This window comes from Vulpes lagopus, chromosome 1, assembly GCF_018345385.1.
Source record: "Vulpes lagopus strain Blue_001 chromosome 1, ASM1834538v1, whole genome shotgun sequence".
Taxonomy (NCBI): domain Eukaryota; kingdom Metazoa; phylum Chordata; class Mammalia; order Carnivora; family Canidae; genus Vulpes; species Vulpes lagopus.
The window spans coordinates 155,408,539-155,435,415 of NC_054824.1; the positions used below are offsets into that span (position 1 = coordinate 155,408,539).

Consider the following 26,877-nt stretch of genomic DNA (forward strand, 5'->3'; position numbering starts at 1 on the left):
AGTTCATGAAGACAGAGAAGAAGTGGTGTACCCAGCACAAGGCTCAGGGGTCTTCCTGTTAGAGGCAATTTCTGAGTCTTGAGGGGGGAGTATGAGTTCTAACACAGAAAATTGGGAAGAGCATTCCAGTTGGAGAGAATGACAAGAGCAAACCCCCCAGTGCTAGAAACAACACGGTGTGCCTGGGGAACCACCCACGGTTCATTCTTGGAGGACAAAGTGAGATGAAGGCATTTGAAGTTGGGGGATGGATAGGGGGTACAAAGTAAGAGAAGTTACAGTTCCTGCCTTCAAGGAGCTCTCTTCTATTTGGGGAAACAAGATGTACACACATCACATGACATAAAAAAAAATATAAGATAGTATCTCAATGAGCTCTCAGGTATGTAGAGGTTCAAAGCCAGCATCTCTAATTGGAGCTAGAGAAAACTTGCTTCCTCTGCTGGGGATCCCCCCACAAATGTGGCAGCCTCCCAGCAGCCCAGGAACCATAAGGATTTCACTCCAGTGATGAGCGCGCTCTGCCTTGGGTCTGCACCTCCACACTCTTGCTGAGGAAATCCATTTGAAATAGGCTCTGAATGAAAGAGGCCTCTGGGAATAACCAAGCGTACAAAAAAACCACCTTGTCCTGGTTCATACCTCTACCTGCAGCCCCATTCACTCCCCCCACTTGGGTTGCACATCCTGTGGGTGTTCTGAAAAGCTAGCTTTTCTCTTCTTTGGCCCAAGGCCACGCAGGGACACAATGAGGTGGGCCCTGCAGCAGCAGCAGCCAACCGCAAGCACCGGCCTGGGCTGGGCCCAGAACAACAGCTTCATAGAAACAGGAAGTGGAGCCTTGTGGCCTCTATTACACAAGCCCGGCACCCACACAAGAGGTCACCGAGAATATCCATTTCACGATGTGCCACAGAGGGGCCTCCCCTCCAGACCCCCATCAGCAATCATTCATTCCAAGCACAGGAGCTAAAGGGACAGTTCCCCCACCCTGATAGGGCCACCCACCCCCACCTGGCCCCACCGCTGAAATGCATGCCCAGGCTTCAGGTCCCTGGCTCAACTTGCTTTTGAGGTATGTTTTGATGGATAATGGGAAATCATTTCTGAGCAGCCACCTTGATGTCAGTGTGGGAGAAACCTAAAGCTTGTCATCCGGGTAATCACTGCCACTTGTTGAAAGGCTACCAACAAAAAAAAAAAGAAAGAAAGAAAGAAAGAAAGAAAGAAAGAAAGAAAGAAAGAAAGAAAGAAAACCTACTAACTATAGGTGTTTTGCCTAAGCTTATCTTGTTTTAGTCCTCCTAACGTCCAATTATCTCTGTTTTCTATTTTTTTAATGTTTTTTTTTTTTTTTTAAGATTTTATTTATTGGGCTGCCCCGGTGGCACAGCGGCTTGGCACCGCCTGCAGCCTGGGGTGTGATCCTGGAGACCCGGGATCGAGTCCCACATCGGGCTCCCTGCATGGAGCCTGCTTCTCCCTCTGCCTCTCTCTCTCTCTCTCTCTCTCTCTCTCTCTGTCTCTATGAATAAATAAATAAAATCTTAAAAAAAAAAGAAAAAAAAGATTTTATTTATTTATTCATGAGAGATACAGAGAGAGAGAGAGGCAGAGACATAGGCAGAGGGGAAAGCAGGCTCCATACAGGAAGCCTGATGTGGGACTCGATCCCGGGTCTCCAGGATTACACCCCAGGCTGCAGGCGGTGCTAAACCACTGCGCCCAGGGCTACCCGTTATCTCTGTTTTCTAGATAAGGATGCTGGGGCTTCTGTGTGATTAAATTATATGCCTGAGGTCTAGAAGTTGACTACCTGAAGCCCACATTGGAACTCACCCTGTTGGGGCGGGGGGTGGGGGGGGGGATCCTATGGCCTCTGTTCTTATCTTCTGCACTGGAGAAGCTCCAGCCGCCCCTATAGTGTCTGTGTGCTCACAGGGAGACCACCTGCCCCTGGACCTGCCTAGTCCTCCTCCAGCTCAGGGCCAGCCCACGGTGGGAGCCAGGTGGCTCAGGGCATGAGGGGACCTCTAAGGTCTGGCAGAGATTCACTCTGAGCCCTCACTACATATCTGAAAGATGTCTGAAAGTTTCCAGCTATATCTCTGGGTGAAACTAGTGTGAATGTCTATGGCAAAAAAAGAAAGTTTAAATAAAAATTAAATTTTAGGGCTTAGAGTTTTGAGAGCAAAGAGGACTGTTAACCATTTCTCCCTTCCCTTCATTTTAAAGATGAGGAAACTGCACATAAATGCTTTACCGGTGGTCACACTTAAAATCAGTTAGTGGCAGAGTCAGACCTAAGATGAAGGCCCTCCAGCCCTCAGCACAGGAACTCCCCCTGCACGGGGCACTGTAGATCATGTGTGGAAATTACTGCCTCACCGCCCCATTTCTGTGTATCGTCTCCTCGAGGCTCTCCCAAGTCCACACCGCTGGTGCTCAGTTTTCTAGGCTTTATTGAACAAGCACTGTTATCTTTGGGGGTGACACAGGGAGAAGAACAGCTTTTATTGTCATCCTTCTAGACTTCAAGGGCAAAAAAAAAAAAATAGACTGCAAGGGCAAGGGATCCAGAGCTAAAGCTGGGAAGCCGAACCCCCCAGGTGCAGTGCCTTTCCTCGTTCTACTAGTCTTCCTGGGGGGCTCTTCCTGGGAGAGCCCCTGACCGCTGTCTCCCAGTCATGCCTGAATGCCCTCCCGAGTGCCTGAACTGAAGTCCTCAGGAGGAGAGAAACAAGGTCGGTTCCAAGCCCTTGTGTTTTCTCCCACAAATGGGAGACTCGGAGAGACGTGATGGCCCAGGCTACAGCAGGATGCCAGAGTGCTGCCCACATGGAGAATCTAGAGCCAGTGGAGTTGGCAGGTAGATGAGCTTGCTAGGACTGCCATAACATGGCTACTAACTAGGTGGACTTAAAACATTAGAAATTTATCCTCTCGGTTCTGGAGGCCAGATATCTGAAATCAAGGTGTCCCAGGGCCACATTCCCTACCGAGGTTCCAAGGGAGGGAAGTGTTCCATGCCTCTTCTAGCTCCTGGTGGTTTCTGGCTTGTGACCACTGCAGTCCATGCCTCATGTTCACTTTACCTTCTCCTCTGTGTGTCTCTCCTAATCCATGTATCATTGGGTTTAGGATCCACACTGATAATCCAAGGTGATCTCCACATCTCAAATCTATAACCCTTTTACTAAATAAGGTAATATTCGCAGGTTCCAGAGATTAGGGTGGGATCATATCTTCTTGGGGGCCACCATTTGGGCCACCATTTAGCCCATGACAGCATTATAGGGGCCGGAGACTTGGGGATTTGGCAGGGTGAATCCTTGGTTCTTGCAGGCCACATTGTGACACTACCACCTCTGTCACTGCCCTCAAGTGAATTTCTAGTGAATATTCATTTATATCTGTTATGTGACTAATTTCCTGCCTCTCGGGTAGCCTACAAGATCAGTAATGGGGTAGGTCACAAACACAGCTCTTTCTGGTCAGAGCCACATTTAAGAGAGGAGGTCCACAGGGTGCTATGGAGCACTGCCATGAGGCTCTAAGGATGGTCTCCCCTTGGTCTCTCCCGGGTAAGATAAGTACAGTGTTAGCAGGCTGAGAAGAGCTACTTAAGATTATCCATGATCATCCCCACCTTCAGAAAGGATTGTGCCTGGCAAGATTATAAAACTGCATTTTAATATGTGATCTCATTTGATATTCTGCTGTCAGATACCTTATTCTTGATTCATCCCTTCATTTACTTATTTAAGGACATGTTTTGAGCAGGTACCAAATGGGAATTAATGAGACACAACACCTGCTATAAGGTCCATACAGTCTGGAGGTGGAGAGAGGGCAGAGATGGAACAAATGATACCAAACAATGTGATTGGCTCTGTACAGGCAGTGAGCAAACAGTTTGGTGGCACACATGATGACAGGTAACTGTAAAGATTAGGACAGGCTAGTGTGTGGCTGAAAACAACACAGGTTTATTTCTCCTTTGCTGCATGTCTGTCAAGAGGCTCTGGGGGCTCTGCTCCATGTCATTGTTGTCCTCCCATGGGGACCCAGGGTGACAGCAGCTTCTGTATGCAGCACTGTTGGTTGTCATGGCAGAGGGAAGGAAAGTTCTGGAGGGTTTGCACTGGCTGTGGCTCTGGCCTGGAAAGGTCAGGAGTAGCACACAGGTACACTTGACCACAGGAAAGCGGAAGAGTGATCCTCCCATGTGCCCTGAATGATGAAAGCTGCAAGTGTTTCATGAATATCATCAGGATCCTGGAGGAGTCTTACAAGACTTCCAGAGGAGATGATTTTTGAACTGGGTATGGAAGTAAGGCTGTGTCGTTTAGGCTAACAAAGGTGTGAAGGCTGAGGAAGTCTCTCATTTACTGGAGACTTACACAACTCACATGGCTGGAGAGAGTTTTCTTTTTTTTTTTTTTTTTAATTTTTATTTATTTATGTATTATAGTCACAGAGAGAGAGAGAGAGAGAGAGACAGAGACACAGGCAGAGGGAGAAGCAGGCTCCATGCACCGGGAGCCCGACGTGGGATTCGATCCCGGGTCTCCAGGATCACGCCCTGGACCAAAGGCAGGCGCTAAACCACTGCGCCACCCAGGGATCCCCTGGAGAGAGTTTTCTGATTAAAATGAAACCTGCTTCTCAAGCACAAAGAATGTTTTCAGGGAGTTATTCTTCTTCATGCTTTGGGGCATGTTTGGAGGGGCAGGTAGGTCCGAAGGGAAAGTCATGGGGTGAACACATGCCCCATTTCCATAGGAAAATGATTTAGTGAAATATAAACATAAACCTTAGATGCAACTGTTTACAGTGTTTCTCAAAGAATAAGTAAAATAAAATAAAATAAAATAAATAAATAAAATAAAATAAAATAAAATAAAATAAAATAAAATATGGGCAGCCCTGGTGGCTCAGCGGTTTAGCGCCACCTTCAGCCTAGGGTGTGATCCTGGAGACCCGGGATCAAGTCCCACGTCAGGCTCCCTGCATGGCGCCTGCTTCTCCCTCTGCCTTTGTCTTCTGCTTCTCTCTCTGTGTCTCTCATGAATAAATAAATTTAAAAATCTTAATAAAATAAAATGTTTCTCAAACATCTTAGCCCTCAAACAACCAATTCCACAGACCACACCATCAAGAGCTTGTAACCAGCCTTTTTGATTTGGAAGGGCCCCTCCATAGTGAACAGGGAATCTACACTTTTTTTTCCTGCATGTACAAAACACTCAGAATTACAATTTTGCTATCAGCCTTATACACAAACCCTGCCCTCTGTGCTTAGTGAAAGGGTTAGTGAAAGTCTACAAATAACATTGGAATTAGGTGGTGGATTTGAAGGGACTGATAACAACAGGCTGCGTTCTGCTCTGCCTACCCCACTCCCCAGATTTTCCTTTTCTGATTATTGCATCAGGAAAGGCAAATAGGGATGATATGTGGACAGAGGAACCATGGAAACTGAGTTCAGGTCCAGAGTCAGCAACCACTTGAGGGTTTGTTTCATCCCTCCATCTGTAAAACTGGTTCCTGCTTTACTTACCATCTAGGGCTAATTTGAGAAGGAAGTAAGATCATGTGTGATTTTTAAAAAAATTATGAAATTGCCTTGGAATGTTAAAACATCCCATTGATATAAAGTCATGGTATATGGTTATTAATACTTATTAAGTGGATATTGTGAAAAATTTTAACATCCCTGAGCATGTCTTCTGTAAGAAGGTTCTGATGTTCTCTTTGCCTAGTGGACAGTGGCACAGAGGAGGTGCAAAGAAGATGACATTGGTGAATATGAGCAGAGCTAAGGCTTCCAGTGTAGGTCAGAAGATACACAAAAGAAGGGTGCCCAGGTGGCTCAGGCTCTGCCTTTGGCTCAGGTCACAGTCCCAGAGTCCCTGGGCATGGAGCCCTACACTGGGCTCCCTGCCCAGTGGGGAGGCTACTTCTCCTTTTCCCTGTGCCCCTCCCACACCCCTGCTGGTTCTCTCTCTCTCTCAAATAAATAAAATCTTTAAAAAAAAAAAAAAAGATATACAAAAGAAACCCTGGTCTGCATAATGGTAAGAAGGAAAATACAATTTCACCATGCTTTATTTTTAAAGCACTCTCCCGTAGCTCTTACACTAAATGGTAAGGTTGAAAAACCTCCATCAATGGCCCTAGTTATCCTGCAATGACCATAGAATGTATTTAACACACCCTCTTGGACAAAGGTTGAAATTCAGGCTTCACACTGCTTCCCTGAGAGGTAGCATGAGATAAGGCTTAAGAGCACAGACCCAGGAGCCACACAGCTGGATTTGAACCCTGATTTTTTCTAGTTACTACTAGCTTGTGACCTCTCTGTGCCTTGGTTTCCCATCTGTAAAATGGAAATAGTAATAGTACCTACATGATTGGGTAGTTCTGTGGATTAAGTGAGTTAATATTTGTGTAAAGCACTTGGAACAATGACTGGCACATAATAGGTGTGACATGATTGTTTGCTGGAATAAATAAGTAGATTTTTACAGTCATTTAAAAGAGGACAGCCTCCATGTACCTCTTGGTACAGCTTTGACTGGGACCCAGGATGGACATGAGGACATCAGAAGGCCTCCTCCAGCTGGTGAGTGTGTGGGCAGGGGGCAGTTAGTACACTGCGTGTGGACCTCGGCTGGTCCTCAGGGCAGTGCTGGAACAGTTTAGTCCAGTGTAGAAACTGGGAAATGGGTGAGACTCAGGCACGGAACAGAAAATCCAAGCTGCAGGCTCACACGGCAGCCAAAGCCTGCAAGAGGAAGTGGATATCATTGGCTCAATAAATGCATTTCAAATTTAGGAGAGGAGACAGCAGGTGTATTTCGTGGGTTCATCCTGATAAAGCAGTGAAACAAGGAGGGAGGAAATGGGAAGGAGACCGTCTGACCAACTCAACTGCTCTGCTTCCCTCTCACTTTGGTTACCTCTTCCCTGACCCGTCCTCACCTTTCACACCTTCGTGGGAGGCCTCTGCTGGGGGACTGAGCAGCATGGGATGTGGGATTCTGAGAGTGCTAGGACAGCCGCAGGGACTGCAGAGTTTGAAGCTAACCCTTCAAACCAGAGCCCTTCTGGCTGGGCTGAAGGAAGTAAGTGCTTTCGTAGACCAACCAGAGTATTCTGGTTTCTCAGTTACTATGCTTGTAGTACAAAGGATTTTCCAGCAAGATGAATTCAGAGCAGGATGAGCTACCTTGCCCAAAGGGTGGTGAGCTACATTTTGCATCTCCGGTTTCTCCTGAGGGATGTCTCCAGGGACAGGTCACAGGGCTCTGTCCGTAGCCCTGGCTTGTTAAACACTTTTGTTAATGACTTGGATGAAAAATAGAATCCAAATGACCCACAGCCAGGATATGTTAATGTGTTACATGACAAGTTCAAAATGATTTATATAGGGTGGGATGCTGGGCCAAAACCAACCTAATGAAATTAAACTAGAATGAATGTAAAGTCCTCTGCTTGAGGGAAATGTCATGCATGGGTATAGACAAGACCTGGCTTAGAAATATGCATTCATTTGGTCATTCATTCCACATGCATTTATTGGGCCTACTGTAAGAAGATGCTGTCTAGATTCTCGGAGGGAGTCAAATATATACACAGGGTCTCAGTAAGCTGAAGGTGGGAAGCCACACAGTGCATCTCCAAATAAACGCAAGGCACAGGCTGTTATGCAAGCGACAAGACCAAGGGGCTGGAGGACCTTCTCAGAGAAAGAGCATTCTCAAATGGTGCAACTGGAGGAGGCTTGTGGGGAGGAGTGACTTCAGAGTAGGCACTGAATACTAGGATGATTTTTTTAAAAAGGCGGCAGGGTGCATGGGCAAAAAAGAAATGGTGGGGTTCGGAAGCTAATGTGACAGGATGCCTGGATGGATCAGCAATTAAGTGTCTGTGTTCGTCTCAGGGCGTGATCCTGGAGTCCCAGGATCGAGTCCCACATTGGGCTTCCTGCATGGAGCCTGCTTCTCCCTCTGCCTATGTCTCTGCCTCTCTCTCTCTGTGTCTTTCATGAATACATAAATAAAATCTTCAAAAAAAAAAAAAAGAAGAAGCTAATGTGGCGAAGAGAAGAAATGAAGGATGTGTATGGGCAATGATGAATACCTGAAGTGATTAAAATGGAGGGTCTCTTAAGGGAATGGGTGTGTGTGCAAACGTGCATACATGTGTATGTACGCAGGGGGTGTCTGTGCAAACATGCGTGCATGTGTATGTGCATAGGGGCACGTGTGCAAACGTGTATACACGTGTATGTGCACACAGGGGCACGCATACATGTGTATGTACACACGGGTATGGGGAGAGGTAGGGTGAACAGTGGCACAAAGATAAGATGAAACTAGACTGTGCATCGTCTAGAAAGACAACATCGGTAATGTGGGCCTTCCTCAGTGGGAAATGAAGGATCTCCAGGAGAGGGGGCCCCTGGGTTCCGAGGGGTGCCAGAAGGCCATTCATCCAGTCCCAGCGCACAGAGGGGCAGAAGGGGAGACTCTAGAGGCTGAAAATTACCATTTGAGGGGCCAAAGCACCAATGAGGGGTGGCCTTGAGATTGGAGCGGCAAAGAAGCTGCAGAATAAACTGTGAGAGGGATCCCCAGCATTTGGTATTTGGTTGGAGGCTGCCATGGGGGCAGTGGTGAGAGAGGCAGGTGTGCACAGTGCACAGTGACCCCACTGTCGGTCCAGGAGTAGAGGCGGGAACATTGCTGGTCTGGGCGGGAAGACACTGTGTTTGGGCTGAAGGGTTGGTAGAACATTTGGGACCGGGAACTCAGAACTGGAGCTTGGAGGGGCTTTGGGTAGGGAAGGTTTGGTGGTTACCTGCACAGAAGTGGTTGCAAAGCAGGGCGAGTGAGAGCCACTGCAAGGAGGGAATCAAGCCAGGGATGAGGTGTGGACACCCCTCCTGTGTAAGTGACAACCAGAGACTCAGGACAGTGAAGGAGCACTTTGGTTTATACACAGAGGGTAGGAAACTCTAACCCACCATAACCTTCATGTAAACTAATGAGAAGAAAGGCTGCATCTCAGGCTTTCCCTCTAGACCCCACCAATGCAGGACTAGAGTTTTTATCCTGCACAGGCGGCCTCCCTAGGTCTCTCCTTGGTGGGATCCTGACTTCCGTCCCCTAATGTCTCTCAAGCCCAGGAATGGAGGCCCCGGAGACTGGGACTGTGGTAGTGAAGTTAGAGAGAGCAGAGGGAGAAGGGACAGGATTCTTTATCCACCAGGCAAAGGTCTTTGAAGTGCTTTTAGTGGCAATCAGACTGCAGGTTCCACACACAGTGGGAAGGTCTGAATGAGGGGTGTTCTTGTTATTATTTGTAAAACAATGCTAAAACCACAATTAACCAAAAATCCTCTTAGAAAAACCCAGGACTTGGGCAGCCCCGGAGGACTCAACGGTTTAGCGCCGCCTTCAGTCCAGGGCCTGATTCTGGAGACCCAGGATCGAGTCCCGCGTCAGGCTCCCTACATGGAACCTGCTTCTCCCTCTGCCCTCCTCCACCCCCCCCCCCCCCCCCCCCCCCCCCCCCCCCGTGTGTGTGTCTCATGAATAAGTAAATAAAATCTTTAGAAGAAAGAAAGAAAGAAAGAAAGAAAGAAAGAAAGAAAGAAAGAAAGAAAGAAAGAAAGAAAGAAAACCCCAGGACTTTGTGTTCAGGGTGTATGCTTTAGGTTTAAAATGTTATTTTATTATTAAACTAATAGGCATTTTAAGGTAAAATCGTAAAAATTCATCCTCCTTTTTCTTTTTCTCACACCTTTCTGATCCTCAATTTTAATCCCCTTTATCATTAAAAAAAAAAAAAACTAGGAAAGACAGCTCCACTTCATGTAACTACTTCCAACTTTTTGTGTCTTTATTACTTTCTGCCACATACATAGTTCTTACAAAATTATAATCGGTGTATATGCAAGCCTGTATCTTTTCTCTTACTATTATTTCCAAGACAGTATGCTTGTTCAATATAGTCCTATTTTCATTTTAAATACTTGAGTGGTATTCTGTTCTACAAATACATCATAATTTATTTAATCCTTTTTCTATTTTGGGACGTGGCATTTGCTTTTACTTTCTCCTTATTGTAAATAACAGATCTGTAAACAGCCCATGTATCTTTTTTTGTTGTTCTTTTGAATTATTTCTTTGGAAGCAATTCCCAGGAGTGGAATTATTAGGTCAAAAAATATGGATGCTTTTATGGTTCTCAATAAATGTTGCCAGATTGGCCCCCATCCTTCTTTCCTTCCTTAAAGGCTCACTGTACCTAGTGGGCACAAATTATAAGCTCAGTGAGATGTGCCAGGAAGGGAATGTGAACAGAAAGCCGCCTGTGGCGCCTGGGTCAGCACAGAGCCCTGTCCTCCCAGGTACTCCTCTGGGTCCTCCACCCCAGGGAGGGGAGGAGAGGGCAGGAAAGGGTTGTGGGCACCGTGGGAAATGAAGCAACAATCTGGTACTTCCTGCCAGAGCAGCTGCAGATGAGAAATTACATACCAGCGAAAGGGAGGCAGGGCAGAGTAAACGTGCAGCCCCAAGAACATCCCCACCCCCCCCCCCCCCCAGCCCTGGATGAGGGCAGAACACCATTGTGTTTGGAATGGTCTCTAGGGAGCTGTGGACTTGCCCCTAGGAAATGCCTCAGGGTCCTGGGCAAGAGTGTTCTGGATTAGGCTGAAGAGACACTCACTCCCTTGCTTGATAAATATTTGAGTGGCCACTATGTCAGGTTCTGGAAATTCTGATCCTAAAGGGAATAAAACTTGGGCTCTGCTCTCAGGGAGCTTGCAAGCCGGTAAGGAAGTCAGAAGGGTAACAGTGATTGCAACAGCATCATCACCTATCCTACAGACCTGTACTTGGGACACAGATTTTGGTGTGACCCAGAGGAGTTAGCATGTGAGCTCCATGCACAGCAGGCAGAGGTGATGGGCAGCATCCGAAGTGAAGGATGTTCCAGCTGGGGATGCCAAAGCAGGAGAGCGGGGAGTGCGTGAAGTGGGAGACCAGGCAAGACCCTGGGAGCTTCTTTCAGACTTGGTTGTGGAGGCCTAAGGATTCCTCTGCAGAGGCACTTAGCTCACAGTCCCAGCTGTGAGGGGGAGCCTGAGATCCTTGAAGCTGCATTTATAGCTCAGACTTTTTAACATAAATTGAATGTTTCCTGATGAGATCATGGGGACCTTTAAAGCTCTCCAAAGCCACCTCTTTGGGTCACCACTCATTTGATTCTCAGAGCAATGTGGGGGAGGGCAGGAAGTCACATGACCAGATTTACATTTTAGAAAGTTCTCTGTGGCTGAGGTTTGCAGAATGGATTGGAGAGACCATGGGGTCCTTTAGGGGGCTGGTCAGTCATCCAGACCAGAGGTCAAGCAAGCCATGCTTCAGAAGGGACCGTGGGGTTTGAGGGAGGTGGAGGGGGACCCTTCCTCCCAGGGCCAAGAACTTTCTCCCTACAAGTCTCACTGAGGGTTAAGGGAAGGAACAGCCATTTCCAGGGGCCTGTGGTCTAATGGGATGCCCAGGTGCGGCCATAGCATTTAATGAGAGGACAGACCTGGGGCTGGGTTTCTATGTCCATAATGAAAGGCAACTCACATGTGCCTCCCGGGCCTGTGAAGTTACACTGTGTGTGCGGGAGGAGAGCCAAGTGAGTGTTACCCTGCGGCTGGAAGAAGCCAGGCACAGTGGTGACTGAGTTCAGGGCTCCGGACTAAATACCATCACTCAGTCACTGTGGGATCTTGATTGGGATCAGTGCCACAAGATTTGGGGTCCTCACCTGGATGATAATTCCATCCCTGCCTGGCTTATTGGGAGGATTCAGTGAGAAAATATGTCCGTAGTCAAGACCTTGGAGAAGATACAAAGGATGCCATAGATCCAGGGTGTTGTCACCTCTGTGCTTTGGAAAACATAGGGAAATATCTGGAAATAACTTAGTCCCTCAAAAGAGAGGTAGGCCCCCTGGAGCCAGAGAGAGAGAAAGAGGGGGGTGGGTAGTGCATGGAGGGTGGGTGAGGGTGGGGAAGCCACAGGGTGTGCACCTCTGCTTGGGTCCCTGCTTCCTCCTCTTCTTGTGGTTTGCCTTTGAAGCTGAGGGCAGCTGTTAGATCAAAGAACAGGTCGGGCCCAGCCCAGATCACTCTGCTCAGAGGCAGAGGCCATGTTTGAAGCCACACCGAGGAAATTGGCGGGGGGCTGGCAGGGCTTCCGGACTCCAGGCTCTCTAGTGTTTGGACGTCTCTGACCTGACGCCCACCAGGAGGCCCTGGGGAGGAAAGGCCTGTTGTCCATACCAGGGGCACCACTGTCCCATCACTCCTGCCAGGAACTCTGTTCTAGTCACAGTCAAGGGCAAAGTTCAGGAGCTCCAGGGACCCCTCTTCTGTCCAGTGAAGTGTTTTGAGTTTTAGAAACAAAAGTACCGGGCAGCCCCGGTGGCGCAGTGGTTTGGCGCCGCCTGCAGCCTGGGGTGTGATCCTGGAGATCCGGGATGGAGTCCCACATCGGGCTCCCTGCATAGAGCCTGCTTCTCCCTCTGCCTGTGTCTCTGCCTCTCTCTCTCTCTCTCTCTCTCTCTCTCTCTCTCATGAATAAATAAATAAAATCTTAAAAAAAAAAAAAAAAGAGCAGGGAGCAGGGAAGGCCAGAATTCCAGCCCAGCCAAAGTCTCTGCTTGTGTGAAGTTGGGCAGCTTTGGTAGGGGAGAAGGATGTAAGGATGTAAGGCACTTGGTCCTGACCCCCTGCAGAGCAAGAGCATGCACAAGCTGCTGGAGTGAGGGGGTCTTGGGGCAGAGCCCCCAGAGGCAGCTTCCATTGGTGAGATTCAATGCCTTTGTTAGTTTGCTAGGGCCACCATCACAAGGTGCCGCTGACACAACAGAAGTATGTTTCCTCACAGCTCTGGACACCAGAAGTCTGAGGTTAACGTGTCAGCAGCGCTGGCCTCTCCTCTTGGCTTTAGTATGGGCGTCTTCTCCTGTCTCTTCATGGGGTCTCCCCTCCCTAAGATTGTGTCCTAATCTCCTTCTCTTATAAGGACACCAACCATGTTGGCTGAGGACCTCTTTCTAACTTAACTCTGTCTTTGAAGACTTGTCTCCTGAGTCTCCTTCTGAGGTATTAAGGGTTAGGACATCAACATATGAATCTGGGGGACACCATTCGGCCCATGAAAAAAACCCCAGATGCGGAGCCTCCCTTCCAGCCGTGGGTGAGGACAGGTTGCCATGGAGGTCACGGCCCAGCCACAGCCACGGGGTGGAGATGGAGCTGTAAGGGCTCTAAGAGCAGAGCAGTGGCCCAGAGCCCACCGTTCACTCCATGCCTGGCTACTTCTGTTACCTCTGTCATGCCTGTCCTTGGGCCATATCCTAGAAAGAGGGCAGCAGGGCAGCAGGGCACACTGAGCCCCGCACTGGCAAGGTTGCTGCCTGGCTCCCCTCACCCAGGCACAGCTTCCACCACCTTCTCCTTGTCCCCTCTCCTGCTGACGCAAAGTGCAGTGCTGGGGACTGCAACCATGGCATTTAACAGCCGCTCTGGAAAATTCTCCCAGCTTCCTGTCTTGCAGGCCTTTACTCGTGCTGGTGCCTCTGTCTGGAACCTCACTGCTCCTCACCATCACCCTTTGGGGAGTTTCATTACTGTGGGGCTCTTCCTCCCCAGTCACCATTTGATGTGGGACACCATGTCTCTCCAGCCGGGATGAAGGGTGAGGCCTGGAAGGACCACAGCTGGCATGAACTAACCCATGCCTATCTGCCCCTCTGTCAACAGGGCATGGGGGCTGGCAGGAGGGGGCAGAGGCTGTGGTGGGCCCCCTCCCACTCGTTCCTCAAGGGCTGCTCTCCTCCCATCTCCTGTCTTATCTGGGGGTGGGTCCCAGATGTTTCCTCTCACACACACAGTCCCCAGTGCCTTTTCCCACAGGAACCAGCGCCCTGTTTCCAGGCCCTGGGAGGAGGTTCCCCCAGCCTGGCTCCTAGCTCTGTTCACTCTCCTGAGCCCTTGATGTCCTTCTTATCATCCAGACAGGGGAGGACTTGAGTTTAAAGGGAACTGGGCCCCTTTAAAGTTGAAACCTCACCATGACCAGATATGGGAGTGTATTTTCAGCAGGAGGCCTAGGTGAAGATACAAGCAGTTGTCAGCCTGGAACCAGGCCTGGCTCCCTCCCTTCCCCCCGCCCAAGAGAGACACTGACCAGTTGCTGCCCCAGCTGGGGACACACATTTTCTAATTATGAAAACTGTGAACAACTTCAAAGCTGATGAACAATTTTTTTTTGGCCCATGCTTCCAAATTCACTCTCATCTTCGTCAATTTTTTTTTAAAGATTGTATTTATTTATCTGTCTATTTAATGTGAACAGGAATGGGACAGAGGGAGAAGGAGAGAAAGAATCTCAGGCAGACTCCCCTGTGAGTACAGAGCCCAACGTGGGGCTCCATCCCACAACCCTAAGACCATGACCCAAGCTGAAATCAAGAGTTGGACGAGTAACCGACTGAGCCACCCAGGCACCCCTTGTCTTTGTCAATTTACAAATGTAAATTTGTAAATTTGATGTGTTTCTGTGAGTCTCATCACTGCATACAAAGCACTGGATTTCTCAGCCCTGATTTTTTTTTTTTTGTTTGTTCTATACACATCTCTGTGTTAGGAGCGTTAACTACTTGTCGTTTTTAATAGGAGCCCAGTGTTTTATTGCCTTCATGCTCTATAGTTTACTCCTACTGTTCTCTCAAATTTAATATTCAGATGGTTTCTAATTTTCCACCTTTATGCGAATAGCAGTATCATAGATTATTTTGTATAAACTGCATGTTTTTTTCTTTATTTCTTTAACATTTATTATAAAAATAGAGTGAGGCATTTTCAAGCTCTTGCTACACAGGGCCAGACCATTGTCTCAAGAGAGGGCCAGAATTAATCAAGATGTAATACTAAGAGCAATTTTTAAAGAAACGATTTTCCCCATAATCCTGGCAACTCTGGCTGTTTATCATGATGACATATTTTGCCGATGTAATGGTTGTGCAAAGTGACCTTAAAGTTAATTTACGTTTTAGTACTGACTGTCAACATTCTGTGTCCTCCCAAATAATAACTTTGGGTTAGTATTTTCTCCCTTGGTTTCGGAAGTTTACCTGCTTTGGTTGCCTTCTGGGTGCTTATTTTACAGACATTTCACATGCATAAACATGTTGTATGATTTCCCTTAGTGAGCTTCTATCCTGGCAGCCTTCCTCTGCTAAGTCTTCTTTAGATCAAGCAATGATTTTCAACCCTGGATGCATGTTAGAGTCACCTGGGAGAGTTTCTAAAACACAGACACTAGGTGCGCCTAGGTGGCTCAGTTGATTAAGCATCTGTCTTTGGCTCAGGTCGTGACCTCAGAGTCCTGGGATCAAGCCCTGCATCAGACTCCCTGCTCAGTGGGGAACCTGTTTCTCCCTCTCCCTCTGCCAGCTCAAACTCTCTCTCTCTCTCTCTCTCTCAAATAAATAATAAATAAAGTCTTTAAAAAAAAATACAGACCTTAGCCGCATTAGAAGTATAGAAGAGGAGCTGTTGGTTTCCTCAAACAGATAAAGACCCCGAGGCCTAGAGACTTGATCCAGAAACTAGAACGTCAATCTTTATCCAGTGGCTGATGCTTTCAAGCCAATAAATATTTGTTGCACACCTACTATGAGTTGGCCACTCTGCTAGGAAGGGGGGAGGCCCAGGTAAAGTCTATGGTACATACCTTCAGCAGGGGTCACACCATTGAGAGGGACAGGCAGCTCGTTGTAGCTAGGGAAGTGTAATGGGAGAGATCCTCAAAAGCTTCTTGAAGGAAGCAAGAAGCTGGGTTTTGAATGAAGAAGAGCTACCCAGGTGGAAGGACTAAGGATGAAGGCTTTTGAAGTAGAGGAACAGCATGTGCAAAGACACAGAGGCATGAAAATGGGTAACGTGCTGGAGGCATTGCAGGGGTGCGTGGTGGGAAGAGCAGGGCACATAGTCGGCCTGCCAGCTCCACCACAGCGTTGTCATCTTCAGCAAGTTATGTAGCCTCTCTAAGCTCCAAATCTCCCATCTGTTCCATGATGATCATAATGCCTGGCTGGCTGGCTGGAGGTTGACCAAATGAGATCTTTATTGAGCCCTAGGCATTATTTTTGGCACATGGTAAATGCCCTATAACTATTGGTTGTCATTATTGAGAAGACGTAATCTTTTATGGAGAAGGGATGGACAGGGGCCTTATATTCTATACTGAGATGATCTGATCATAGAGTAAGGACAATAGAGTAGGTAAGTCACGCAAAGACATAATCAGACAGATTTAAGATAGGCTGGCAAGAGGGGAAAATGGACAGGAGAGAAGAGCAGAGGCAAAGAGGTTAGGTGACCATAATCTCTCTCCACAACCACAGGAGAGGTGATGGGGGCCTTCAGGTGCAGTGACCACTGTGAGAATGAAGAGGCCAAACCAGAAATGCAGATTAACTAGGCTTGATGATCTGTTGGATGTGGGAAGGCAGGGGACAGGGAGCGAAATGGGATGTTTCCTCACTCCACCCCCTGCAGGTGTGCTCCTGCGCTTCACCTGATCCAGCAGCCCCAACAATCCCTCTCCAAAGGGGCCCATTGTCCCTGATCTTCCTGGCTCCCAGACACTGACTCCCAGGGGTTAGGCAAACTGCGAAGGAAGAGCACAGGGCCCATTTGTTCAAACACTAGCTGGAGGCTACACCTCTCCCCAAGGAAATGAGCTCAGCTTCCTTAGTCTCCCACTCCTGCAAAAGAAATCTCAAGGTTGGTGACTTGGAACCCGCTCGAGACCTTCCCTGCCGACCATCTCAGGCATCCGGATATCCTGGGCTTTTGCAGCATATGGGCCAGGCCCAGCTCTGCCCGGGAAGGGTGGCCCACAGGAGGGATGTGCTTTGTGGAGAGGAAATGGCTCAAACCAGATATTGCCTTGTTTGTTTTCCCTGTGAAGAAAAGAGACCAATTTACTTTCCTCTTTTATTTATTTTTAAGGGATGAAGCAGATATTTTTAATTTCTCTAGTTTCCTGCTGTCTACAGGTGTTTCCTATGGTCTTGCTGTCAGAAAGGCATAATCAGCTCTGTTCCTGAGATTTCTAAAACGTCTCCCTGCTGTGACCTCAAATCCCCTCGGGGCAAGGCAAGGTGACTACATGGCCCCTCCATAACCTGCATGTGTTTCCCACCATTCACCTGTGGTGCAAGCAGGGGTTGCTTCTAATACCCCCTGGAGAGGAGCCAATGGAGAGAGAGGGGAGGAGGAAGTCTCTGGTTCCAGCAGCACTCTGGGTTTTGATTCCCTGGCTATTGTGGCATTCATGACAGGGCTGCCCAGTAGCTCCAGTAAAATTAGTCTTTACTTTTCATTTGTAGGACGGTTCTCTCACCTCCAAACAATCATGACAGACTCTGTAGAACAACTATTGAAAAGGCAGAAATACTTGTTTTTTACCCCAAAAAAGTTATGCACAAACTAAAACTTTGGGGAAAGCATCATGTTTTTCATGCACCAGAGAAGCCATTGGTGATGGGAAATCTTTTATAAAGTGAAGGGACCATCAGTAAAGCAACATAGTCTGTCTCAAACTACCTATTTTACAATACTCATGAATCTATGGAGCCTCATATCTGTCTTTCACAAGGAATGTGACTAATATTTATTGAATACTTTCATTACACAGCTTCTCTTTTAAAACCTTCACCGCCATTCTGTGAGTTGGGTATTGCTGATCTGTTGTACTGAACAGGAGACAAACGCTTAGACTGCGTAAAGGGTCTGGTGGCTCCATAGGGCAGGAGCAGACCTCTAACCCAGGTCCCTCCCTCTCCTGTCTACAGTGCACCCTCATCCCCCCATAGAATTCCATGAGGAGCCCATAATGCCTGTAATATTATTTAGTATTAAGAGCAATGAATCAGTGATGTCCTTAAAATAATTAAAAATAAATTCACATATTAAACCAAAAGATACCTCCTGGGATAATCCAGGAAAACATTCTTCCCATATATCAGAAATAACAAACCCCTGGATCATATGCTGTAGGCAAACATTTTCTCTCCCCAGCAAAGTTTTCTTTTTTTCTTTTTAGCTAACCTGACATTAAAAAGTAAATTCAATAAATTATATTTACAAGTCAGCCTTGTAATCTTATCCTGAAAAATCAAATCATGTGAACGATTTTTTGAGAAATGAGTCAGTGTGAGCCATGTAGGTGGTGGACTGGTGCAGAGTGGCACCCCTTTGGTGTGAGTGGGCAGGGGTCTCCCCCAGTGCCCACCCACTTCTGTGCATTGACTGCCCAGCCTCTGAGGGCATTGGACCTTGCAACACTCACCCTAGATGCTGCAGGAGAGGGGTGTGAAAACAGTGCACAAAGTGCAGTCAGGATCAGAACAGGTCTTGCACACTGGAAAAGCCTCTTCATATCATCGACATCTGGTGTATGAATAGATTTCATAGAAGGGAGGATGGCTGTGTCATATTAAGAATTGGACTGCCCAGGGCCACCTGGATGTCTTCGGTGGTTGAGCGTCTGCCTTTGATTTGGGGTGTGGTCCTCGGGTCCCGGGATCAAGTGCCACATCGGGTTCCCCATGGGGAACCTGCTTCTCCCTCTACCTATGTCTCTGCCTCTCTCTCTGTGTCTCTCACGAATAAATGGTTAAGATCTTTGGGGACAGGACACCTGAGCAGCTCAGCAGTTGAGTATCTGCCTTCGGACCAGGGCGTGACCCTGGGTTCCCGGGATCGAGTTCCACATCAGGCTTCCTGCATGGGCCCTGCTTCTCTCTCTGCCTATGTCTCTGCCTCTCTCTGTGTGTCTCTCATGAATTAATAAATAAAATATTAAAAAAAAAAAAGATCTTGGGGGGAAAAAAGTCAGACTGGCCAAATTTTGAACCCAACCCTGCTACAGGGCACATGACTCTGGGAAGGCTATTCACTACTGGGTTTCCTTGTCAAACAGGACTAATAGTATAGTAATTAATGTCTTCTTCACATGGCTGTTGAGGGGATTAGGCAAGGTACATCCTTGATGTGCCTTGTGCAGACTAAGCACTCAATCAATGTTCATTCCTCTCTTCATTTTCCTTTTCCAAGCTGATAAATACATGACTTCCCTGGGGACATAATCTATTTATCACCAAAGATGTAAATAGCTATATGGTGAGTTGTCCAAAATCTGTAGAAAATCAGGGTTTGGAACCCAAAGGAAATTACCTGTTTCTCCTTTGTCTTGTCTTATAATTTGTATTTTATTTTATTTTTCTGAGTATATGCTGAGCTGGAAGGGGACATTTTGGCTTCAGATTGATCATTTCCTTGAGCAGAGACTGTATGTAATAGCAACGCAACAGCACTTAAAAATGTATTCAGGGCTCCTCCAAATGGGGTAAACTGGCCTAAATTTTACTAAACCTAAAAACAGCTTTGAAGAGCATATATTTAACTTAGTGACACAATATCTTTTTTTTCCATTTTATTTTAATTCCAGTATAGTTAACAAATAGGGTTATATTATTTTTAGGTTTACACTATAGCAATTTGGCCATTCCATACATCACCAGGTGCTCATCACAGCCCACCTTGCCTCTTGGTCACCAGAGAACATCGGTTTGTTCTCTATAGTTGAGAGTCTGTTTCTTGGTTTGTCTCTCTCCCTTTGCTTGTTTTGTTTCTTAAATTCCACATGCAAGTGAAATCATATGGTATTTGTCTTTCTCTGACTATTTCACTCAGCATTATATTCTCTAGCTCCATCCATGTTGGTGCAAATGGCAAGTTTTCATTCTTTTTATGGCTGAGTAATATTCCATTGTGCATATATACCACATATTCTTTTTTTTTTAATTTTAAGCAGCTTTTATTTCCTCTTTTTTTTTTTTTTTTTTTTGCAACTTTTATTTCCTTTGAGGAGGGTGCACCATTCCTGGAAATACTGCAATACCAGGTCGATGTGTGGAGTGGACAGAGCAAGCTCCTATTCTGTCCCCTAATTCCAAAAATCCATTTAATATATTGTCCTTGGATAAAGGATGTATCAGATATTAAACTGATAAGAACAGATACTACACTTAATCTTAGCCAAAAGGCCGAGAAGTAATATATGTCACATATTCTTTATTCATTCATCTATCAATGGACACTTAGGCTGCTTCCATAATTCCGCTATTGTAAATATTGCTGCTATAAATATTGGGGTGTGTGCATCTCTTTCAGTTGCATTTGTGTGTTCTTTGGATAAATACCTAGTAGTATGATTGCTGGATTGTAGGTTAGTTCTATTTTTAATTTTTTGAGAAATCTCCATACTGTTTTCCACAGTGACTACACCAGTTTGCATTCCCACCAAAAGTGCAAGAGGGTTCCCCTTTTTCCACATCCTCCCCAACACCTGTTGTTTCTTGCATTTTTTATTTTTAGCCATTCTAACAGGTGTGAGGTGATAACTCATTGCAGTTTTGATTTGCTTTTCCCTGATGATGAGTGATGTTGAGCATCTTTTCATGTGTGTGTTGGCCATCTGGATGTCTTCTTTGGAAAAATGTCTGTTCTTGTCATCTGCCTATTTTTAATTGGATTGTTTGTTTCTTGGGTGTTGAGTTATATCAGTTTTTTATATATTTTTTGGATACTGACCATTTGTTAGACGTCTCATTTGCAAGTATCTTCTCCCATTCCATAGGTTGCCTTCTAATTTTGTTGATTTTTTTTCCTTCACTGTGCAGAAGCTTTTTATTTTGATGTAGTCCCAGTAGTTTATTTTTGCTTTTATTTCCCCTGCCTCAGGAGACATAACCTAGAAAACTTGCTCTGGCCAGTGTCAGAGACCTTACTGCTTGTGCTCTCTTCTAGGATTTTTATGGTTTCAGATCTCACATTTAGGTCTTTAATCCATTTTGAATTTATTTTTCCATAGGGTGTAAGAAAGTGGCCTAATTTCATTCTTTCACATGTAGCTGTCCAGTTTTCCCAGCACCATATGTTGAAGAGATTGTCCTTTTCCCATTGGATATTCTTTTTCTGCTCTGTCCAAGACTAATTGACCACATAGGTGTGGGTTTCTTTCTGGGTTTTATATTCTGTTTCTTTGATCTATGTCTGTTTTTGTGCCTGTACCATACTGTGATAATTGCTATAGCTTCGTAATATAACCTAAAGTCTGAAATTATGATAACAACACAGTATCTTTACGGAATTACTGACTTCACCTCCTCCTTTTTCCCCTCCCTGGGTATGTGTCCTGTCCCCTGACACTCAGGCCTTGGCTTTGATATTTTGAGAAGACTGTCAGGGGAGCTTGGGTGCCTCAGCTGGTTAAGTGTCTACCTTTAGCTCAGGTCATGATCCTGGGGTCCTGGGATCAAGTTCTGCATCTGGCTTCCCGTTGAGCAGGAAATCTGCTTCTCCCTCTCCCTCTGCCCCTCCCCTGTGCATGCTCATTCTCTCTCTCTCTCTCTCTCTCAAATAAATGAATAGAATCTTAAAAAAAAAAAAAAAAAGTAGACTGACAACTCACTCTAGAGTTGTTTTCAGGTATTTGTTCCCCTGCTCAAACCATACCTTCCAAAAAGATTTAGGGAGTAAAGTTCAAAACTCTCATTTCAGTATTTTTAACATTTTTCTTTTATGTTTATCTTATTATAGGTCTTGGCAGCCTTTCTTTCTTTTGAAAGCAATCATGGGTGGGGCGCCTGGGTGGCTCAGTTGGTTAAGTGTCCAACTCTTGATTTCAGCTCAGGTCATGATCTCAGGATCCTGAGATTGAGACATATCTGGCTCTATGCTCAGCGAGGAGTCTGGTTGAGATTCTCTCTCCCTCTCTGTTTGCCGCTCTCCCCGCTCACACTCTCTCTCAGATAAGTGAATAAAGGGATGCCCGGGTGGCTCAGCAGTTGAGCGTCTGCCTTTGGCTCAGGTCGTGATCCCGGGATCTGGGATCGAGTCCTGCATCGGGCTCCCTGCATGGAGTCTGCTTTTCTCTCTGCCTGTGTCTCTGCCTCTCTCTCTCTGTGTCTCTCATGAATAAATAAATAAAATATAAAAAAATAATAAAGATAAGTGAAAAAAATCTTTAAAAAAAGGAAAAGAAAACAATTACAGGCAACCCTATAAATCAATTCTAATTTATTCATTCAAATACACACATATAGTTTGACATAACTGAAATCATAGCAAGCCTGCTGGTTTTTTACAGGCAAAGTTTTTCATTTGATTTGACTCCTCCAAATCTGCTTCCCTCCCCACACCCCAGCCTCCAGAAATCCCTATAGGATACTTCATGCTCTGTAGCTTTGTAAATAATTGCTTATACAAACGCACTCATGTAAATATATACATACACACAGTATGGGGGTGGGTTGTTTAGCTGTTACTTTATAAAACTGGGGCCATATGATACAGAATTCCATGCATCTAACTGTTCTCACTTTACAATTTTTCATGGATGTTTGGAGTACCCTAATTCATTCTTCTTAATGGTTTCATAATAACCCGTTATGTGAATGGACTATAAACCTTTTCCCTCTTTATGGGTGTTTGTTGTGTTCCCAGTATCTTGCTGTTATAAACTTTGCTGCAATCAACCTCCACGTCCTTATATACTGGGTCTTTTATGTTTATGGAGTAGATTCTCAGGAGCATGGGCCTGAGTTACAACGTTTATGTAATCTAATTTAATAAATGTTGCCAGATAACATTCCCAAAAGGCTGTAACAACTCACATTTCCTCCAGCAACATATGATGGTTCCTTTTTCCCAATTCCCAAACAGCAATAGCTACTTCTCTGTCTTCCCTCCTGCCTCCACAACCCCCCTGCCTGTCTGATAAGCATAAAGAAAAGTCTCAGTGTTCATTTATAGTTCTCTGACAACTTATAAATTTGAGCTTCTTTTATGTTTCTTGGACTTTGGGGGTTTGCTTTTTTCTGTGAATCGCTTATTTATAGATACATTGTTCTTGTCGTTTTGTCAGAGCACTTTATATAACAGACACCATCTCCTTTTCATCTGTGTTACAAATGCTTTCCAAATCCATTGTTTTCTCTTTACTTCATTTATATTATTTTTGCCATAAAATTTTTACTTATTTTATAGCTAGAGGGGCTTTTTATTTTTTTAATGGCTAGGATTTCTCCCTTGGTTATAAAAGGGAACTATTTCATGTTAACACTCTTTGATCCTGTACTCTGCCGTTATAACCTACACTTCAGCTAATTAATCTCAGTGCCTTCAAAATGTCATGAACCCAGAGCCAGGCGTGGGAATTCAGCAAAGCATACTGGGCACTGTTATTCCAGGCTCCTCTCAGGCCACGTGTCTATTCTCTGGCTAGATCCTATCGCTGATACCAGTCTGGAATGTTTCTCTCTCCAGCTCTGAGCCTCTGTCTTCTCTTCCCGCCCCTGACAGCTTTTCTTTCCTTTTACCAGCTCTCCTCTATATTTTGCCCTTCTTTCTGCCAGAGTAGATGTGAACTGTCCCTGAACTCTCCATGTCCTTGCTCCACGGCCTTCGAGGTCACAGGGGCCCTTCCTGCTGCCTAAGCCAGATCACCCACCCTTCCCTGAACATCCAACCCTTTCACCAGAAGGATGTCTGCATCACCATGGGGGCTGCCCTAGTACCTCTCTGCAGTGGGATTTGCATCATAAGAATTCAGGACGAATGGGTGCCTGAGTGGCTCAGTTGGTTAAGCATCTGCCTTCAACTCAGGTCATGATCCTAGAGTGCTGGGATCAAGCCTGGGCTCCCTCTCAGTGGAGAGCCTGCTTCTCCCTCTCCCTCTACTTGCTGTTCCACCTACTTGTGCTCTCCCTCTCTCTGTCAAACAAATAAAATCTTAAAAAAAAAAATTTCCGGACAAATGTTTTTCTTTAAACTCCAGGCCAAATTTAACCCTTCAGGATAAATTCTCAATGCTTTGGCTTTATATTTACTAATAGCCTGCATTTATTGAGCACTTATTATGTGCCCGACTCTGTGCTAGGCACTGTACCTTATGCTCTCACTTGATTCTTAGACAAGCCAGTGGGATATAAATGTTGCTATTCTCACTTTATAGATGAGACCTCCAAAATTTAAAAAGATTAAGTTGCCTGCCTATGGTCACATAAGGAGCAGAGCAGGGATATGAATCAAACATGTCTCCAGAACACTATCTGTAAGCACTTTCTGATCCCATCTTACCCTGCATCCTTATCTGGCCACTTCTTCCTGAAGCTTCGGACTCAGGAACACATATAGACTGTGCTGCTCCTTAGGCTTTAACCACACCCCACATGGATACAGCTTCTGTGTCGTTGTCCTCTTAACTCACTCCTCATTCACTCTACTCTTGTTTCAGATTTCCCCAACTGCACTAAACAGAGCAAAGATCATGACTGCATTTCCCTATGGCCCCTCCCCTGCAAATTCATTGGTTGATTGCTTTTTATTTTTTGTTTTAATTCCAATATAGTTAATATACAATATTATATTCATTTCAGGTGTACAATATAGTGATCTAACAATCCTATCATTACTCAGTGCTCATCACGATAGGTGTACTCTTCATCCCCCCCACCTCCCCTCTGCTGACCACTAGCGTGTTGTCTTTAGTTAAGAAGTCTGGTTTTTTTGTTGTTGTTGTTCATCTCTTTTTTCCTTTGTTCATTTATTTTGTTTCTTAAATTCCACATATGAATGAAATCATATGGCGTTCATCCTCCTGTCTGACTTACCCTAATACTCTCTAGATCCATCCATTGTGTTGCAAATGGCAAGATCTCATTCTTTTTTTATAGCTGCATAATATTTCATTATATACATATATATATAATATATATTACATCTTCTTTATCCATTCATCTATGGATGGACATTTGCATCATTTCTGTAATTTGTCTATTGTAAATAATGCTGCAATAAACATCAGGGCACATATATCTTTTCAAATTAGCGGGGTTTTTAAATATTTTTTTGAACGATTTTATTTATTTGTTAATGAGAGACACACACAGAGAGAGAGGCAGAGGGAGAAGCAGGCTCCATGCAGAGAACCCAATGTGGGACTCAATGCCAAGTCTCCAGGATCACACCCTGGACCAAAGGCAGCGCTAAACCACTGAGCCCCCGGGCTGCCCTCAATTTTTGGTTTTTGTTTTCTTTGGATAAATACCCAGCAGTGGAATTACTGGATCATATATAATTCTATTTTTAATTTTTTGAGGACCCTCCATGCTGTCTTCCATAATGGCTGCACCAGTTTGCATTCCCACCAACAGTGTAGGAGAGTTCCTTTTTCTTCACATCCTTGTCAACATTTGCTGTTGTATATTTTATTTTAGCCATTCTGACAGATGTAAGGTGCTATCTTATTATAGTTTTAATTTGCATTTCCTTGGGCAGCCTGGCGCAGCGGTTTAGCACTGCCTGCAGCCTAGGGCATGATCCTGGAGACCTGGCGTCGAGTCCCACGTCAGGCTCCCTGCATGGAGCCTGCTTCTCCCTCTGCCTGTGTCTCTGCCTCTCTCTCTCTCTCTCTCTCTCTCTCTGTCTCTATGAATAAATAAATAAATAATCTTTTTAAAAAATAATAATAATTTGCATTTCCTTGATAGTGATGTCGAGCATCTTTTCAAGTATCTATGGCCATCTGATTGCATTTTATTTTTCAGGCACTTTCTCTCACCTTCACTAAAATGAGGCTTAGCCACAACTTCTGTGGGGATATTAAATCTTCTTAAATCTCACTTGGCTTTAAAATACCTGCAGTGATGAACCTAGGAAGTCCCTGCTTAACTTAAATGTCTTGACTACCAAGCAAGCTCTAACCCTAAAAAGGGCCAGTTCTTGGCAATATTAAGTAAAATTGGTGGAAATCAGGAACGATAACCATTGGCCTATAAGACACTTTGCACACACATTTTATTTAATCTTCATAATCATGCTGTGTAGCAAGTCTCCTCATTTTACAGGAAATGAAATCTAGAAGAGACAGGTCCCTGCTGACATCTGGGCAGATCTGGAAGTAGACTGTACCTGGGACTCTGGGCCCTCACACTGCATCCCCGTAGCCTGTGCTTGGAGAGCAGACTGGCTGGACCAATCTGACCTCATTACCAGCACCGTGTTGACCCTGAGATAGATGTGACCAGCACAGCACTTCCTCTCTACTTTCTGCAGGCATTAAGAAGGTCCTTTGGTCCCAGATCCTCTATGTGTGAAGGGGTCTGGAAGCCACTGAGAGTGGAGCCACCTCTCTTGGAAAAGCCATAGCAACAGCCCTCCTGGTCTCCCTGGAGGCAGTTAGCAGGTGTGTGTGGGAGTCCTGGAGTGATGGGATTAAGTATTGCCTGGGGTGTCCACAGCTCCATTGTCAATAAGAAAAACCAAATCATCCTGTGAGTCATCTGCCCAGACACCTACCTAGGTGAGGAGCAGATTGGCTGGTGTCTAAAGAGAAACTTCTTATGTGCAGGCGGTGGAGGATGGAACAGATGCAGAGAAGAGGCTAGCAGGAGGAGGTTGGTTTATTTGTGTCTTAGGCCCCATACTCATTGCTTCTTTGGCTGGGATCCATATATTTGTGTGCTCACTACTGGAAGGACCCTTCTTGGGTTTCCTGTGAGGAACTTCTGCTCAGAACCTGGGGGCCAAGTACCCTGTGGAAAGGAAGATCCATCCTCCTTCCCATGCAGGGGGTCTGTGTGACCCCCAGGGCTTCCCTGAAGACCCATGAATTCTCAGGCCCCTGGTTCCTGCCTCCACCCTTCCTGCTTCGGAACTGC

General features: G+C 45.7%; 1 protein-coding gene and 1 non-coding gene across 3 annotated transcripts in view; one reads left to right on the forward strand and one right to left on the reverse strand.

Annotated features, from left to right (window-relative positions):
• RCSD1 (RCSD domain containing 1) overlaps positions 1-26,877 on the forward strand; it is a 71,238-nt gene that overhangs the window by 6,523 nt on the left and 37,838 nt on the right. The window lies entirely within an intron of this gene.
• LOC121475380 lies at positions 20,021-20,211 on the reverse strand. The gene has a single exon (XR_005983742.1). It is a non-coding gene; the product is annotated as a U2 spliceosomal RNA (small nuclear RNA).